Raw genomic sequence first — 20,163 nt, forward strand, 5'->3', positions numbered from 1 at the left:
ACTATGGTAAGCAGCAGTGACAATGACGGAGAAAGGGTTACATCAGTTCATCTAAGTCTACCTGTTGCCATCTAGAAATCTTATTCTATGGTGTAAGTCCCCAAACACTGTACTATGTAAAGGCAACAGTCCTGATCAATTTCCCTGGTGCATGAGTTCAGCTGAAAAATAAATAATAACCTGAATTTCTTTCCACCTCTATTAAACTTTTCTTTATGTTATACAACTAGAGACCAACAAGGAGTTGGTAAGATACTGGCAGGTGACCAAAGATGAATGTATGAAGGCTGTGAGTGGTGGCTCACACCTGTAGTCCTCGCACTTTGGGAGGCTGAGGTGGGAGGCTTGCTTGAGGAGTTTGAGAGCAGCCTGAGCAACATAGTGAGACCCGCATCTCTATAAAAAATGGAAAAATTAGCTGGGTGTGGTGGCATGTGCCTGTAGTCCTAGCTTCTCGGGAAGCTGAGGCATGACTCGAGGTTGCAGTGAGCTATGATGACACCACTGCACTCTACCCCAGCAACAGAGAAAGACCCTGTCCCTCTCCCAAAAAAAAGATGAATGTATGATAACAACAAACATAGTGCCAAACACCTAGAAAAGACTGGCAATTACATAGACAAATAGAGATACTAAAATAAATTTAATAATTGTTAATTAAATAACATACTGTTCTGCTAGTCTATAAAGTCTATGTCAGTGTAATAATTATTAAGCTTAAATTATTAAGCTCAGCTTCCTGATATGCAAGTCTTGAAATATGTGATAAAGAATATGGTGTTTTTTTAAGTATAATTTCTATGAAAATAAATAACAAATTACTAGAATAAGAAACAGAGGGTTTTTTAATACATACTGTTGTTGTCATACAAAATTACTCTATTAACTAAATTAACCTGACACTGTTACCCTTAAAAGCAAAGTCAAGACAAAACTAATTTTTCCTCAACACCAAATAAAAGTTTGACCTCTCTCTGACTTCCTATAGCATAAGAAGGCAGCCTCCAGCCTCCAGCCACCTCTGGCACTCGGCTTCATTGCTCTAGACGGGAAGGCAAACTCTAATAGGTGAGCATATTTGTACTGAGGGTTACAAAAATGATATGGCTTTAAAAATCCCAAACCAAATTTATAAAACTAGAAACCGTGGGGATGGGGCCAAGCAATCTGTGATTTTACAGGTTCGCTCTAGGGAAAGGAGTCCAAGGCTTATCTCTGTTCTCCTCGCAATGTCTTTATAGCTCCCTATTCGATCTCTCCATCCCCAAGGAGGAGTCGATGTAGACTAGTCAGACACAGCAATACCATGTGAGCCAGGTTTACTAGTTGCATTAAAACTCAGCTCCTAGACATGGTTCTCTCCCCTCTGTCTCTTACAAGAATCCAGAGTGGCCAGTGGTGCTGACCGAATGCGTTCTGCCGTCAGCTCTCCCTTCCAGATGTTCCCATTCCTCTCTCCAGGAGAGAAAGAGAAGATCTTGGCTGGACCAAGATCTCTAAAGGCCTATGCACTAATAATATTATGTAATTCCCTTTCATAAAAATTAATAAATTTTTTTCCAAATAAAACAAAATGTGTTATATGCTTATATTAGAAGTATCTTTCTAGATTTTTCTAGGAATATTCAAAAAAGTTAACTTTTCCTCTGTTTGCTTCAGCTTTGCAGATGTCCTAAGCACACACTACTAAATCCTCCCATAGAATACCAGAGAAGAGCCAGGGTTATTAGGCAGCCTCCGCCAGTTCCACTCTATGACACATGGACTCCTTCAGCATGTGTGTGTTGGATGGTCCTCCCTGATGGCAAGGTTGCAGATTCAGGTGTGAACTTCAGGAGATAAAACAGAAGATCCTCGCTAGCTTTGGAAAGGAACTCCAGGTGGTCCTGCCCAGCTTCCCAGAAGTTGGGTCTTAGGTACAAAGCTATAGCAAATGATAAGGTAGTACTCGGCTTCCTGGTTGTAGACCATTGCTTCCTTATGTATTATATTTATTTTTCTCAAAAACTAAATGGAGGAAGCAATGGATTATGGACACTTCTAACAATCAAGCAATAATCTTGATGCTCTGGACATTTAACAGGACTATAAAATAATATGGAACATAATACGTGTGGAAGAGCTTTGACTCTTTCGGAAGAAAGCCACTGCATAAACCCAAGGGACCCTCCTGATAGCCCATACTGAGAAGCACAGTCTTCACAGGGTTAAAGATGTAGACCTGGTTACTTCTACGTTCCACTCTTCACAATAACAGTAAGCAGTGACGTGCCCTTCTGCCCTACAAGAGCGCTTTATCGCTATGTTATTTATCACAGCTCCCAGAGGGACACATACCTCCCTTCTCTGCTTGGCTGTGCCATAGCAGCCACGGTTCTCTGGGTTCGCAGTCAAAAACAACTCTTGAAAGCTGCCATACATTCATCTGTAGCTACTCCACTGAGCAGCTTCCTAAAAGAAGTCTTTTGCTCATCAAGCCACTGCCACTATGTGCACAGTGATGCCACAGCAAGGACAAGCCAGTCACAGGAGTGTGTCCAGTATGCCTGCAGGCACTTCTCTCATTCCGGGGCCTTTTTGTTTCTCACGGAGGGGACACGGGCTCTGAAGCAGAAGAGATGACTGATAAGGTTTACAACAATTGGCTGTGAGCCCAGGGACTATTGGATTTCTCCGCTGCTTTAGCTGAAGGATTCTGTAGGATTCTTTCAGGGCACTCACTGCCATCTGGGGTTATATAACACCAAGCATCCAAATAAGTGATTATTTGAATTTTGTGCAAAATCATCAAAGCCCAATTCCTGGTCTGGGAGAGGGGAGGACATGAAAGGATTTGCAATTTCTGTCTTCGGCAGCTGACAGCTTATTACTGAGAAAGGCAAGGGGTCAAAATTTGATATTTTTTTCACCGCTTTCGTTGACTACATACACAAGCAAATGCATTTGGCAGCCTTGAACCAGAGCCCTGGGACACCTGCCCATAAGGAAAAAACCAATTCAGGAAATGGACTTATACTCTAAGTCCAGATGAACCTGAGCTCATTTCATAGGCAAAGCCAGCAGATTGGAAAGGACACTCACCTGGAGTGAGCTCAGATTGACATTGTTTATTGGAAAGAAAATGTTCACATTCCAGTGTGTTTAGGTGTATAAGCAGAGGTGGCTCCTAGGAAGGGTAGGACAGCTGGCATCTGTCCTGGATAGGTCTTGCACGGTTGACTGGGACAGAGGGTAGGGGAAGGAGGAAGACCTACAGCTCTCTGACAAGTCCCACTTGGCTAGGCACAGAGCTCCTCTAGAGGAACCTGGGGCTGCAGCTGGGTGCATATCCACACGTGCATATTCAGCTAGAGGAATTTTCAGAAGTGATCAAAGATCCCTGTCTCCATTGATACACTTGTATGCAGAATACCACAAATTAGGTTCTCTTCTAGAAGATTTTCTGATCAGTCAGAAATTTGGCTACTTGTAATCACTTGTCTGGCTTTATAGCATAAAGTGTTTTCAGGAATCGGAATCTTATTTACACATAAAATGGAATTTGTGGGGAAAGAAACCTTGGAGGTCTTAGTTGTCCACAAGATCAATAAGCGTCAAATACATAATGGAGTTACAAAAAATAAAATAAATAAATAACAGAATCTTAGAGTCCATTCTCATTTCCAGAATTATAGTGTAGGAAATATCAGAGGTCATATTTGCATTGTTCTGGCACTGTGTTCTCTTCCAAGTGCCTCATTTTTAGAGTCACCCTCTCAGTTAGGCTGTCTTCAGCTGCTGGTAACTGAAAACTCCAACTAAAACTACCACAGATGACAATGATATTTGATAATTTAAAAAACAAGAAGTTCAGAAATCCAACACTCCAATTCCTATGATTCCATCCTTCAGCTGGGAGGCAGATGGCTATGAGCATTCCAGGCTCCTCATGCAGACACAGTGAAGTCCACGGGCAGAAGGGAGGCACCTCTCCTGATGTCTCCTACTTAGGAGTGAGGAAACACCTCCCAGAAGCCTCCCCTCCCCTGGAAATCTCTCCTCACATCTTCCTAACCAGACCTGGGTCACAACCCCTCACCTAAAGCAGCCACTGGCAAAAGGACTGGGATTCCCAGTATTTCCAAAGACTAACTGGGATCCACCAGGAGAGCAGGTGAAGCAGCGTGGATGCCTGAGCAAACACAGGGCTCTGTTAGAGGAGGAAGGGAGGAAATCTCCATTGCACAGGCTATTAGCAGTGCCTGCTACAGGCATCATCAATCTTCCTATATGCAAGGGACAGCAGAAATACATTCCGAGTGATAAATCCCTTACTTAATTCAGAACCCACTTCTAAGGGAAGCTTTGCACCTAAAGGTCTCTGAAAGTTGAGTCTCCTCACCAGATACCGCTGACCAAAGTATCATAGATCAGAGAGAGAACTTCAGGTGAGGTCAAGGCACGTACAGCTTCTGCTGCCACAGGACCTCCCGGGCTACAAGTGTGAGCCCTGCCAGCTCTCCCCCATCGAGGCCTCAAGCAGCAGCCTGTGAAGGTTCCAACCAACGAAGTCACATAGAAATAGTGGTTGGAGAAGCAAGGGTTGTTTAGCTCAAAGAAAGAAGACAAGGGGCCCAGCTGCTGCCTTCTAGACTGTGAAATCCTGGCCTGTGGAGTCCTGGAGGTGAAAACTGAGTACTCTGAAGTTCCAGGGAAACAACTTTCAACTCAATGTGGATTTGAGGTTATTGACAACTCTGATAGAATTCTCCAGCAACAGCTGCGGCTCCACTGTAGAGCAGAGAGCTCCCCGACAGGGAGAGGCTCCCAAGTCCTGTGTCTTTGTCCATCGGAGTTACTATAACAAAATTCCATGGACTGCGGGGCTTATAAACGACAGACATTTATTTCTCACAGTTCTGGAGGCTGGAAGTCTGAGACCAGGTACCAGCATGATTGAGTTCTGGTGAGGACACTCTTCCAGGTTGCAGATTGCAGCTTCTCACTGTAGCCTCACCTGGAAGGGGCAAGGCAGCTTGCTGAGGCCTCTTTTAGAAGGGCACTAATCCTACTCATGAAGGCTCCACCCTCATGACCTCATCACCTCCCAAAGGCCCCACCATTACCTTGTAGCTAAGATTTTAACGTATGAATGTGGGACACAAACATTCGATGGATAGCAGCCCGGTTCCCTGTTCTGCGTGGCCTGGTAGGAGGACATATCTGCCACTGCCTCCAAGCAATGCTCAGAAGAAACACTTCTTTTTAAGAAATTTTACACCAATTCCTTTAAAATGTAAACATTTCTGAAAGAGAGGTAATCTCTTTCCCCCTCATCCTCCTCTTTCGGAGCTGCCACTTTATACTGGTTTTCACCCAAGCCTCTCTAAAAGGCCAAGGCCACTCCATACTTCCTTTGGGGTGGAGAATCCTGCCTCATCTGGAATAATGTCTGCCAAGACCAAGAATTACATTAAGAACGTTTGGAAAAGGGAGGCACCCCCCAAAACTAGCAGACTTAAGTGTCTCCTGTTGCTTGTCTCCTGACAAAACAAGCAATGTAAATGTTGGTGTATAACTTTGGTGCAGAGCCCCTGGTAGAAGATTCCTGCCTTTGAGAAATGCTCCTGTTACGGGATAAATAATGTCCCCCCAAAATGCATATGTTGAAGTCCTAACTCCCAGTACCTCAGAATATCCCTGTATTTAAAGACAGGGTCTTTATAGAGGTAATTAAGGTAAAATGAGGACGTCAACGTGGGCCCTAATCCAATGTGACTGGTGTCCGTATAAGAGGAGATGAGGGCCAGGCACAGTGGCTCACGCCTCTAATCCCAGCACTTTGGGGGGCTAAAACAGGAGCATCGCTTGAGGCCAGGAGTTCGAGCCTACACAACGTAGTGAGACCCTGTCTCTACAGAAAATAAAAAATTAGCCGGACATAGTAGTGCACATCTGTAGTCCCAGCTACTCAGGAGGCTGAGACAGGAGGTCACTTGAGCCCAGGAGAGTTTGAGGTTACGGTGAGCTATGATTCGGCCACTGTACCCACCCCCAGGCAACAGAGTGAATGACCCTGTTGCTAAAGAAAAATAATAACAATATGAAACTAGGACATAGACATATACAGAGGGAAGACCATGTGAAGACACCAGGGAGAAAAAGGCCATCTACCAACCAAAGAGAGAGCCCTCAGGAGAAACCAACCCTACCGACACCTTGATATTGGACTTCTAGCCTCTAGAACTGTGAGATAATAAATTTCTGCTGTTTTAAGTCACCCAGTCTGTGGTACTCCGTTAGGGCAGCCCTAGCAAACATCCTCCCGAAACAAAATTCCTAAACCATATCCAAAAATCATAGCTAGCGGTTTCTGAGCCCGGACCCTGTGTCAGAGTCCACTCTTTGCCCTTTGCTGCATCATCTTGCTGGTCTCCAACAAGAACTTTGTCACAGGTGGGAAGGAACCTGAGAAGTTCATGGATTTGCAGAGGTCGCCATACTCCAAAGCCTCTGTTCTTTTCAGTACATGCTGTGACTTCTCAAAGAAAACTTGCTCCATATTTCAGGAATTCTCCTGGATAATCCGGATTTTTACTTAAAGTGTGAGCGTTATAAAAAGTAAAGTCTCTTTTCCACTTGGAAGTTGAAGAGTGGCTCTCAGGCCCAGCTGGTGAAACCCAGCAGAAGGATCTACCAGGATGGCAGCAGAAGGAGGGAGAAAGGAAGGATGCGTGAAGGTGTCACCTGGAGTAGAGTTTGGTGACCCAGCTGATCTCCCCCCAGCCCTCCTCTACCCTGCTCTTCCTGTTTATCTAAAACCAGAACCTCGTGAGTGGACAGCTGGAGGGCCTGCGAAGCCCTCGGAGGAGTAAGATGCTGGATTGAAGCTTGTCGCCTGTAGGTTTGCTTATGTCCATCCATGTCCTGAATTTGCCAGAGAAAGTAATAACTGCTTAAGGTACTGCTTGAAAGCTTGGAGTTTTAGAGCCATACAAGCCTGGGTCTGACTACTGGCTCTGCTGCTTCTGTGAGAATTGGGGGAGGCCACTTAAATTCTTCAAAACTGCAGTTTTCTCATCCATAAAAGAAAGATAATAATTATAGTAACATTATTATAGGGATGTTGTAAGGATTAAATGAGATAATATGTGTAAAGCACTTACAAAATGCCTGGTATAGAGTAGGCCCTAAATAAATAGTACCTATTATTAAAATTCATTTAATGAGAAACCATGATTCCATTTTGGGATCTGTCTGCGACATTTTAGCATTGTTTCCTACACACTTGGTTACAGTCTTGTAGTGAACGCTATTGGTGCTCCTCCCAGTTCCTGATTCCTCTCACTTCCAAGCGCCCCTCCCCTGGCTTCTCTCGTCTTTGGCCTCAACAGTCTCCACCTGGGCCTCTCTTAGAAGGTGGGTGCAGCTACTGGAGCCAGAAGTGCCTGGGGAGGCCCTTTGCCATGGGCGTCTGGTACAGCAGTGTGAAAGCCCAGCCCTCGTGCTTTTGAGTGGCGACAAACTCTGAGGCATCACTTTTACTCTAGAGTTCTTTGTGAAATCAAGCAGAGGATGAAACTTCTGAAATGTCACCCTTGCCTGACACCTTCCCATTCCCCATCCTTCCTTCCCACCTCCTTACTGGTTTCTCCGGGAAGCATTTCATTAATAAATCTCTTGCACGTGGGCCCCGTCTCAGGGTCTGCTTCTGGGCAACGCAGCCCAGGAAAGATCCTGCCCTCCTGGGTACTGGAGGAAGAATGACGGCCTTTTCAAAGGTCTAGCTCTGGGGTGCTGGGATGTAGCCCCTTTAGCTTCAGGATGCTGGTCCTTCACCATCACAACTCAGAGATAAACAGGACATGGGGTCAAAGCACTCTTCTGGAATCATCCCATTTGAAATTTGATAAAATGCTTACTGTTTTATCTTGTTTTTCTGAGCCTTAGTTCTTCCATCTGTGAAGCTTTTAAACTAACAAGTCTCACAGGGAGTTCACAGGGATGTCTGCAAGAGTATCTCAAATGAAATGTTTTCAAGTTGGTATATTTTCCCTTTACAAAGGTCCCCAACTTTTTTGGCACCAGGGACCAGTTTCACAGAAGAAAATTTTTCCATGGACTGGGAGTGGCGGGGGGGGCATCGTGGGCAGGGGAGGGTGGCACGAAGCTGAGGCGATAATGCGCAGCCTGTTTCCTAATAGTCCACAGACCAGTACTAGGCCATGGCCCAGGGGTTGGGGACCACAGCTCTACAACACACCCTTCTCTAGTTTAGCCCACCAATGTCAAAGATGCTGCAACAAACCCTGGCCAGCATGTGATTGGCTGGTGCACGGAGGCAGGCACATGAACGAGGGTCTCTGCCATCGCAGGGACCATGCCCACTGAGGGGATCATTCTTTCTTCCCACCAGTTTGTTCAAATTCACCAAATGATTATGAAATGCCTTCTATGCACGCCTCACTCTGCTATCTGCCATGGTAAGTGAAACTGATACCATCTTTGCCCTGTGCAATTTAGACACAAATTAATAACCAAACAAACACATATTTACCAACTAGTGTAAATGCCAAGAAGGAAAAAGCACATGGTGTGAGGAGCTCATATAACAGGGGGTCTGACCTGTGGACCCTGAGAAAGCCAAGAGAAGAGGGGTGGGAGGGAAGGAAGTCAAAGGGCTCAGGCCCAGGGAACCACGTGTCAAGATTCTGAGGCCAAGAGAGCATGAAATATTGGAGACACTAAGAGAAAGCCGACAGGGCTGGAGCACAAAGTTAGGTGAATGTGGCAGTAAACAGTGCCGGAGGGGGCCTCGAGCCAGGTCACACAGGGCCAGAGACCACCAAGCACCAGCCCTGCCACCATCTCCCGCCTGACTGGACCTCTGCCACAGCCAGGCTGTGATGCCCACTCTCCTTTGCAGGTCAGCCTGGGCTCTGAAACCTAGTTCTGCCCACCTGGGCCCATCTTGGTTTCAACCACATCCAGTTTCTAGCATTAGCTCACTGCCAACTGTGCTGTATCATGAAACAACACAGAGCAAAGTGTCCGGTGCTCTAGTAGTGGAAGCGCAGACAGAAACAGGGAGGCAGAGGATGTTAGCATAGTACGTAGTAGTGAAACCATAGGCAACCACATTCTGGTGAGAGCAATTAGTGGTCCATGTTGGGAAGCTGGGAGTCATGTCCCCTCCTCTCGTAGGGTAAGTTACATCGATGCTTCTGCTTTGCTCGTAAACCAAATGAGAACACCACTTACCAGAGACCTCCGAGTGCCTGATATTTTTTCCTAAACATCACGAGTGACATTCAGCATTCAGGCTAAAAAAAATTCAGCTTTGCTAACAATTACCAAAATAAATGTGAAGGACTCTCTTTACAGTAAATGACGTCTGTCCTACAATGATGAAGAAAGTTCAAGGGAAAGAGCCTCCAAGGCAGTCCTTCAGAGATGAAAGGGAATCTAGGACAGGGAAAGAAAAGTAACCCTGCTTAGTGAAGCAAGGCTTCTAAGCTCCAGTCTGACCTTGCGGAGTTCGCACAGAGGCGCTGAGGGCCAGCCTCTGCGGGTCACACTGACGTTAATAACACCTATTCATCAAGTCCCACCTGGATGCCAGGCACGGTTTAAAATGCTTTACCTGCCTGCTGTCATTTAATTCTCACAATAACCCCACAAGGTAGTTACTTTCATTATTCCCGTACGCAACTGAAGAAACTGGGGCTCAGAGAGGGCAAATAAATTACTCAAGGTCACACAGCTAGAAAGAGTAGACATCCAAACCCAGGACTGCCCTCTCCCAAAGCCCAGGCTTTTTATCTCTGCTCCTCAGCCCTTCAAGGACAAGGGCCGTATCTTAGTCATCTTTACAGCCTGGCCATCATAGCAGAAGGTCAGTAAACAACATTGAACTGAAATGGTGCAACCCAAGCTGGCTCCAGTTCACGTCATGGAGTTCGCAATTCCCTGCTGGCTCATGAAAACAAGCAGAGGAGGGGAGAACGCAGGACTCCTCTGTGGAGCGTGAGTAAGCCTAAGCCAAGCAGCCCCAGATTCTTGTGGAACAGAAGAAAAGACTCCCAGCGTAGGACCAGGTTCCAGCTGTCACAGCCATAGACAGAGTGTCGCTCCTGGAAGCCAGGGCAAAGATTATGACACCATGAAGGGAGAAAGAGAGTCCCTCTATAAGGAGAATTAACACCCCCATTGCGAGGCTGTCCAAGCCCACAAAGGCTGAACGAAGGAGGGGTAGACCTCAGGAGGCTGTACCTCCAGCTATGACCGCTTATTGGCTTAGCTGCGTTCTCCTGGGAGATGCAGAGGTCCAGGCAGCACGAGGGGGCCCCCGAAAGGCCAAGGGAAATGCAGCAGTGGCAGCAGAAGGAACTTGTCCTGGGCTGGGAAGAACCCCATGGAAGGCTATGAAGGAGTGTCTGCCTCCAAATAGCTCGCGAGGTTGACATTAAAGTTCTTCTGGCCTACAGCGGGAATTTGGGCCGGGTTCAGAGTTGAGGATCGGGCTCAGAAAATGCCAGCATTTTTAAGAAAGTGAAAGAAAAGAAAACAGAGGTCCTCATCCGAGCCCCACTGAGCATCCTGTGCCTGGGATGCTGCCTGCACAGCCTCAGCCCTCACAGGGTTTCCACACTTGCCTGAGCACGGGGTCGCCTGGGCACTTGTCACAAACAGGGATTCCTGGGCCTCGCTCTCCATTTACCGAATCTGAGTGTCCGGGGGCCTGGGCATGAGTGTTTTGAGCAAGGACTGCAGGTCCTTTTAGGAACAGACAAGCCTGGGAACCACAGCAATAGTCCAGGCCCTTCTTGCAGTGGCCTTTTGAGAGACACACCAGTGTAACAATTTCGAAGTCTGAATGAACGTTTAGTGGTTTTTGATTCAAATGAATTAAAATACAATGGGAAAAATCATCTTTGTGAGAAGAATAGAGATCAAATGTAAATGGCCCACTTAGCAATTATTTTCAAAAGCCAGATGCTTTTTAATAAAACTGCCAGCGCAGCAGAAGCTAATGGCTTGTTCCCTTGCATCAAACGTGCTAATAAATGCGCTAATAGAGAAGACTTACTTGGAATTCAAATACAGGGAAAAGAATAAGTTCACTTGGGACCTGACTATATTTTTTTTGAGACTGTACTTTCCTAAGAACATCAGACCTGAAGTTAGGAAAAGTAAGTGTATCTTCTGAATAAATCACTGAGAAAAGTCTTGATGCCAGCCCACCTAGCAGAAGACCACGCAGCCCGGCCCCGACCAGATGGTGGATATCAGACTCTTCTCTTTATTTCTACTGGCTGTCCTGCAGGAGGCTGGACAGGGAAGCAGTTGAGAACATGGGCTTTGGGAACAGAAATACCTGGGTGAGTTCAAGTCCTATTTCTACTACTATGTGCCCTTGGACAAGTAATTTAAATTCTCTGGGTCTTAACTTCATCGCCTAGAAAACAGGGAAGGACTGAAACGTCACTCTCAGGGTTGTTGTATGAAATGAGTAAAGGTAGCACAGCATCTGCACAGTCAATGCTCCATAAGAATTAGCCAGTTTTATTACCATGTCAATTGTGAACACTTAATGTCACTCGGCTTTTTGATTAGCACTGTCCTTGCCTGGTCAGTCAGCGCTAAATCATTTTCTACTTCTGGTTTCCAAATTTGCTTGCTGTGTACCTACATCTGAATGTTCATCTGGAGCAAGTACGAACATCCACTTCAGCATCAAAGCTTCTTTAAAAATCTATTTCCAAGCAGTAAGTTGCTCTAAGTTGTCCCCATGGTAAATAAGTGCCCCTTAAGGGAAATGGCCTGAATTTTCCTGTATTTTAACTATGCTGAAAAGTCAGATTGTATGGATGTAAGTACATTTCCTGTGATGGGATTATCTCATTCCCATTTAGCCAAATCTTACTTTTCCTTTAAAGCCTCCTCTGCCAGGCGTGTCTTCCCAGTGAACTCAAACTACGATGGGGTCATATTTCAATGACGACCTAAATTCAGCATTCATTCAACCAAGATTTACCAAATACCTACTATCTGCTAGGCACCACATTTGTTTTTGTCTGTATCCTTTATCTGACGCTTTTCTTACGGTTATTTTGTATTATTATTATTATTCCCTCTCTATACTGAATTATAACTCTCTTACCATCAGAGACCATGCTGAATTTTTCTCTAAATCCTCAGCTCCCAGCAGGTGCTTTCCACACAGCATTTTCAGAAAAGATTTCTTGTTGACTACAATACCGATCCTTATCTAGGTGGAGCAATTTCCCTCAGGGTGGAGAAGATATGGTTCTAAGCCAGTTTGCTTGGGCTTGCTAGTGTGTACTATGACCTTGAGTAAGTCACTTTGTCTCTGAGATCGCCTCAAGCCTTAAAACTTGATGCTACTTACATCCATGTACATCTAAAGCTTAGTTACTCTATCCTGGGCCTCAGAATTTCCATGAAAGATGCCTTTCTCCGGCATTCCAGCATAGAGGAAAGCCACGGGACAGACAGACCTGTGTATACTCATAGAACTGTTTCTGCACTTTCCCAGTGAAGTCATATATTCCTTTTGTTTTACTTTAAAATTCAAAAACATTCTAGTGATAAACTTCCCTACCTCTTACCTTGTTTTTTATATTCTCTCCCTTCAGTGAAAGACAAATAAAAACATATTAAGACCAAGTCAACTCAAATCAGCACCACTTTCAGCATTCCCTGCAGAACAATGAACTCAGTAGTTGGCCAGCAACGAAAGAAAATCACAAAAATAAAAAGACCATATCTGTCCTGAAACAGACCAAAGTTTTTCTGCCCATCTGATTTGTTTTACCTTTTATCCAGATGATTTAGCATCAGGGAGACACAATCTCTTACTTTGTTTATATCCTCTGCACTCAAAAGCAATTCACAGAAGATAAAATAAAAATTTTAAAAAGCAATTCCTAAGTCTTGGGTGATGGGAGTTTCATTAAGGCATATTTGTTACCTAGATGTGGCATCAAAAATTCTATTTAAGTCTGATATTTGAATTCTTCCATCAACTTCCCTAAGGCCCCTAAAATGCGAAAGTCTTTCCCTATTTCCTTTTTCACTCACAGGTATTTTTCAATGATGTTTTGAGCTGTGGTATCAATTATTACAAAGTTGTCTGAATCCCCTGGCCTAGTTGGAGACCAAGGCCACATGGCCAATCTCTTCAGAGCCACTGGTCTCCACACTACTCTGTGTGAACACACTGTACCCACAACCCTGCTCACAGCCCTGCCCTTGGGAACACTGGTCCTGAGGCAGAGATCGAGGATGTGGGTGGATCTCTACAAAGTCAACACCATAACCAGAGAAGTAAAGTACAGGTTGTGCTCGAGGGGGGCGAAAATCATCTTTGGGCTCCAAGTACAGCACATTCACTCTCACAAAATGTTAGTGGGTTGTTCTCAGGCAACCAATGATTCCCACCTAACCTGCCCAAAATGGCAATGATGAGAAAGTCTGACAATCAGCTTGGGTACACAAAATGCAAAAAAGTTACAGGAAAGGTACAGTTCTTCAGGCTGCTGATTGTTTTCATGCTTAAGGAACATGAGCTTCCGTTTCTGTTTCTATGCAAATTAAGCCACAGACTCCAGTTCATGCCACTGGAGCCATCTTGTTGCTTCACAGATTTTTTCTTCTGCTTTTCTTTGTTTAAAGTCTTGTGAGGAGAACAAGGATCAAAAGACGTACACTACCCCTGAAAGAAGTGACTTTGTAGAGAATATGAAAAGGACGCTCGGTAATTTTTCCAAAACCTAAATGAGCACTATCCTTACAGCTCTATCACAATTAATGTACTCTTGTCTTGCCTGGCAGTGAAATTTATAATGTGATTTTAAAGCCATGAACTAGGTCCGTCATCTGTCCCTAAATTTAATAACTGGGATCCACAAGCAAAAACAGCAAGGAAAAAAATAATAGATCAATAAAAGCAATTGACCTACACAGAGCCTGGACTTTTCTCCAGCTCTCTCTGGTTAGATTGAATTTTTAGGTACCATTTGGCAAATTCTCTTTTCCAGAACAGCTCCCTGAACCAAGAATTAGTTCATTCATTCAGTGAAAGGAAGCATGCAACTCTCATAAGGTCAAAGTCATTTGAAACTCTTTTACTTCCTATTTTAAAAAATAAGTCCAGTTGGCCCAAGGAAGTGATGGATTATAAGAAATAAGCATTGGCCGGGCGCGGTGGCTCACGCCTGTAATCCTAGCACTCTGGGAGGCCGAGGCGGGTGGATCGCTCAAGGTCAGGAGTTCGAGACCAGCCTGAACAAGAGCGAGACCCCGTCTCTATCAAAAAATAGAAAGAAATGATCTGGACAACTAAAAATATATAGAGAGAGAAAAAATTAACCGGGCATGGTGGCGCATGCCTGTAGTCCCAGCTACTCAGGAGGCTGAGGCAGAAGGATTACTTGAGCCCAGGAGTTTGAGGTTGCTGTGAGCTAGGCTGATGCCACAGCACTCACTCTAGCCAGGGCAACAAAGCGAGACTCTGTCTCAAAAAAAAAAAAAGAAAGAAGCATTAATTTCTCTACTGCTCTTAGATAACATCCACCTCTCTCCTTTCTATTTCCTCCCACAATTTCTTCCCTGACCCTTCAATTTGCCATTCTCATACACGAAGGACCCAGAGTCCCTTAAAACAGAATGGATGTTCATGAAGGAGGAGAACAAATTGGGCTGTGTGAGAGCAGACAGCCAAACTCAATTCTGCAGGCAGCAAGATCACCTAACTTCATTCCTTACCGGGACCAACACAGATGGGCTGCACAAGATGAATATAGCCTAAAATAAGAAGCCATTTTAATCCAAATAAGAGTCATTTCATGAGTGTGTGAAATCATCCAGGTTTCAGTATTGCTTTTCTGACCCTGTTCTCTGAGTAGCAAATTAATTTTGTTAAAGGACGTGAGATTGAATCAATCCTCTCTGGGAGAAAAAATAGTTACACTTTTCCAGTGAGGAAGCACTAACGTTAAAAAAAAAAAAAACTATACACACACACACACACACACACACACACACACACACACACACACACATCTCCTTAATCCTGGGATATCAGTAGAGAATGGAAAACAAGTTTGTAGACAAATAAAGGGGAACATATGAAGCCAAACCTAAATAACACTGAGCTGCTACCTAGAGGTTTTCAAAGGAAAATATTTTTCTTCTCAAATATTATCCAGTGGAGAACACTTGAAGCCAAACCAAATAGCACTGAGCTGCTTCCCAGAGGTTTTTGTGGAAAAATATGTTTCTCCTCAAACATTATCAGATGGAAAATCCAACAGCCACGCCAGGAAGATCCTGCTTGGTTACAGCAGCCTGGTTTACCATCAACAGGCTCTCTTCGGCCTCAATGCACTGTTTTGGCAGACCAAGAAGCGGTAGTGCTGAGGGGAAATCAGATCCAAAAGTTAAGAACACAAATGGGTGTTTCCCTTCTTAGTCTTTTTAGAAGGAAATAAGCTCCAAAGCAAATCGATTTCCCCTGAGATTTCTCCGGTTCCATTTCTGAAGGAGCAAGACCATGGCATGGCTCAGAGCAGAATCTCCACAGTTCAAGAGAACTGGATTCCACTTCCTCCTCTTCCGTGCAGGCGAACTGAAGCCTCAGTTTTCTGATCAGGCACATTTTGCTATCATGCACTTCACAGTATTGTGAGTTGTAAGATTAATACATGTAAAGGACTTAGCCCAATGTCTGAGTAAATTCTCAATTCTACTAACAATAATTATTATTTTCATTAATAAATTAATAGGGCTTACAGTTAAGATTCTGCAAATCTTGATATTGTCATGAAAATTATGAAGTTGGTTAAAAGATCGTGTGTCCAAGAATTTGCAGGATAATCTCAATTTCAAACACTTTATCCTGTGTTCATGTATCCAAAGTATTGTTTTAGCAACTAAGGTATTGATAGATATTGCAGTTTATTTGCAGTGGAGGGAAGGAGGGAGACAGGAACTGAGAGAATATAGGCTCTACTGAACATGGTGATTCCTGAACCCCTTAGAGATTAATAGGAGCAATCTTTTTGTGAAACAAAAATCTTAATAGACATCAACCACACACAGAGATGTCCAATATGCTGGTTATATTTTAGCAAGTATATTTAAAGCTTTTTGCTACTTAACTGCATAGTCAGTTGTAGATATCTGAATAAATGGAAAAGGAAATAGAAAATACTTTCATAAACATAGCTTGCCATTGAGGTCCTAGTGGCAAAGAGAACAAGAGAAAGGGTGTTTAGTGATAGAAAACTTGGGAATCAACATTTCAGATCAAATTCTTCTATGGCTTTAGGGGATTCTACACCAAAGCGAGACAGGCAGTTACTTAGGAATGTTTTAGTCCATCAGAAACTTGCTGTTTGAGTTTTTGATCCAAAGAACAAAGGAAATGCCACTTTCATAAATCCTCCCCAAGCTCCTCTTACATCAAATCAGCAATTGCCTTCTTTTCAAACCATAAATATTATAGATGTGAAGTGACATTTTCACAGAACTGATTCAACATGATCACATTTTTAAAGTAAATAGAAAATGTAAAATCATGTATTTTAACTGAGGGTGCTGGCCTTTGTATAAATAAATGACACAACTGACACGTCTAGAATGGGATGGTGGCTCTAACAGTCACTTTTCAGTAAGGCCTGGCGTTTGCCTTGCATGCATTTATCCTTATGCCTCCCGAAGATCAAACCACACACCTCTGTTTGTCTAGCTTCAGGAGGCTCTTGTGGCTGTGCAGTAGAGCTCACCTCTGTGGGGCATAACTGGCTGGTGTCGGGGGCAGAAGTCCCCATCACAGTCTCACTTACGCCCACCTGTTCTATCCAGCAGAACTCCAACGTAAGACTTGGGAGAAGACGACCACAGATGCCCCTTATGCATGTAAACTTAAGGTTGACCATCAGTGTCTGCTCTTAAAGAGCACCAACAAGTTGGAGCATAATAAAATTACAGAGGTGTGGGATTTAAAAACCAGAATGCCTCCACCCAAACTCAATGATTTAAGAGCCGGCCATGACACTCAACACATTTGCACACAAAGGAAACCCCACTCGCTGAGATTTCCAAGCCTTACCACAGTTTAGGTCAGTGTGTGGGTCCGAGGGGCGATATTCGCCCTAGAAGAGAGGGATTGAGTGGGAAGCCAAGCAGGAGGACGGAGGTGATGTCCTTTTTCCTGTCTGCCCTCCACTATGTGGCTTTCTTATTTTATTTAAAGGTATACCTGGGAATGCTCTGAGCATATTCCTCTCTTTTCTTCCTAAATGAGGCTAAATATGTCTGGGCTAGAAAATAATGTATTGTTACTATTAGAATGGAAATAAAACAGAAATTAATAGTGAATACCAAAGATGTACCTCCTATAAGCAAAATAGTGTTTTTAATTGCTACGTTCAAGGTATTCTGGCTCAGGCTGTCTGCATTCGTCAACTTAGAGGATGTACCTCATGCACTGAGACGTGCTCAGAACATACCCACCCATCCCAAACAAAGATAAACCACACCATCTTTAGGAAGATAGGACCCATCCTTTGAGGGTAGGGCAGGCTCTTTGAGTGCTGTTTTCCCACGTGTAACCAAAGATTATATTTATGAGACACCTCTTTTTTATTCTTCTTTTTCATTATTCTTTATTAAATGAATAGTTATACTAGGAGATACTGTTTGTTCAGCACCTATTCGGTTCCAGGCACAGTAATAAGCCCTTTTCATTTGACTTTGATGACAACCCTCAAGCAAAGTGTCATCACCACATCTGGAAGATGAGAATCAAAGGCTCAGGGACAATTGTGAAGCATGCCCCAGGTCACAATCCTAAGAGGTGGTAGAGCTAGAATTCAAGCCCAAGTCTCTCTGACTCCAAAACCTATGCCCTTAACCAACTCACTAGACACATCCACCAAGAATCAGGCTGCAGGCTCAGGGCTGATGGGGTTATGAGGACTAGGACCGAGGACACCTGCATGCGGCCTTTCCCGCCCAACCCGAGCGTCTACACCCGCTGTGTTTCTCTCTGCCACCTCCTTCCCGCGTGGCTAATCTGCCTTCATTGACCATAGTCTCCAGCTTTGACTCCAGTCTCTTTGTGTTTGAGCTCATTTCCTATATTTTTAGTCCGTACTATTCTATTAATAAATCCTAGCCTCTAGTTGAGCCCAGTCAATCCTTCCACAGTAGTTTTGTTGATCAGTGTGGAACTCCATCTCATGAACTGCATGCCCGCAACAACTGGCCTGCAAGAGCTCAGTTTTCATTTGAAAGATTAAGGAGTGTGTGTCTATGTGTGTGCTAGACATAGCTATACACACACTATTTTTTAAAAAATAGTAAGATGACTCTCTGTCTAGCCTTAGGAGATTCCTACAAGGAAATCCTTTGCTTTCTGCAGGGAATTCTTTTTTTTATTTTAAATTTTTAATTATTATGGATACATGATAGTTGTACATATTTAAGGGCCATATGTAATATTTTGATACATGCATACAATGTGTAATGATCAAATCAGGGTAATTGGTGTATCCATCACCTCAAGCATTTGTCATTTCTTTGTGTTAGGAACATTCCAATTGTAGTCTTTTAGTTATTTTGAAATATTCAATAAATTATTGTTAGCTGAGTTGCCCTATTGTGCTACTGAACACTAAATCTTATTCCTTCTATCTAACTGTATTTTGTACGCATTAATCAACCCCTCTATACCACCCTTGCACCACTACCCTTCCCAGCCTCTGGTAACCACCACTCTACTCTCCAGAATACCTCACAGCCCAGTGTGTATTGAGGGGAAATGGCCTTTCAAGATCAAAGCCGACTCCACATAACGCTCGAGTTCTTGCTGTTTTTCCCAGGCCTAGCTTGCCACCTACTGGCAAGAAGCAGGAACACAAACCCAGGAGCAAGGACACAGAGAAAGAACCTTCTAAACCTTCACATCCTCAGATCTCCCACGGCCCAGATCTGACCGACACCTACAGAAAGTCTGGGAGCAGTCAACTGGAGGCTCTCGCCCCCATGCCGCTGTTGACGTCTGTGTGGCCTTAAAGAAACAATATGAACAAATTAATGGTCTCTGTGCCCTTCGTTGACAGAAACTACAAGATGAATAAGTTCTGGAGATCTGACGTGCACCATAGTGACATTAGTTAATAATGCTGTATTGTATCCTCGAAATCTGCTAAGAGAGTGGATCTCAAGTGTTCTCACCACAAAAAAAGAAAAAGGAACTATGTGAGGTGCTGGGTATGTTAATTAGCTTGATAGTGGCAATCTTCTCATAACATATATGTGTATCACAAATCACAGTGTACACCTGAAATGTAAACAATTTTTATTTGTCAATCAGACCTCAATAAAGCTGGGAAAAAAAATAAGAGATTTTTTTTTTAAAAAAACAAAAAAAAGAAAGAAAAACTGCCCAAAAAAGAAAAGCTTCTTCAGAGAGAAGGAACAAATTTGAACTCCCCAGAGAAAACTCCTAAAAACGGCCAAGGAGGAGTTTTCCAATTCACAGTCTGCCAGCAGACATGAGTGAGAACACGGGTGTTGCTGTGGACAAAGCACGTGATAAAGCAGCTCTTGCTCTTTCCCAGGAACTTGAACCTGTGAGCCCAACTGAACACATGCCAATAACATGCAAAAGCCTGAACTAAGGCCTGATGTTAACATTTTTACTGACTTTCAAATTGAAAGGTTTTCTAAAACATAATACTCTTACCCAAGCTCATATAAAATTATAAATTTCCAAAAATATTAAACATATCAAAACCATGTCATGCAAATTTGATTTCAATGTATTCCCATTCCCAACCCCCACACACCCTGACAACATCATGAACGTTTCACAAACAGGGAGCCCTTCTAAAAATGACTCTTTTTCAAGCTTTGAATTTGTACCCCAGTTTTCTCTGCATCCTGAGAAAAGATGACAAGAGAAAAGGCTGACCAGTCCTTCTCATTTCCCTCCCCTTTCACCTGCCAAAGTAAGCACTGCCTTGTGGGTTTTAAGACAATTTCTCATTCTGGGGTCTTTTCTCCACGAAAAGTGCAGGTAAATTTCAAGTTAATCATGACAGATTGACCACATGTATTTATTTCCTCTCCCTTCCAACACTCAAAATGACA

At 43.7% G+C, this 20,163-nt stretch overlaps 1 pseudogene; it reads left to right on the top strand.

Annotated features, from left to right (window-relative positions):
* LOC105822524 overlaps positions 1–19,083 on the top strand; it is a 62,850-nt pseudogene extending 43,767 nt beyond the window's left edge.
* The last annotated feature ends 1,080 nt before the right edge of the window (positions 19,084–20,163 follow it).

This window comes from Propithecus coquereli, unplaced genomic scaffold (genome assembly GCF_000956105.1).
Source record: "Propithecus coquereli isolate 6110/MARCELLA unplaced genomic scaffold, Pcoq_1.0 Scaffold62, whole genome shotgun sequence".
Taxonomy (NCBI): Eukaryota; Metazoa; Chordata; class Mammalia; order Primates; family Indriidae; genus Propithecus; species Propithecus coquereli.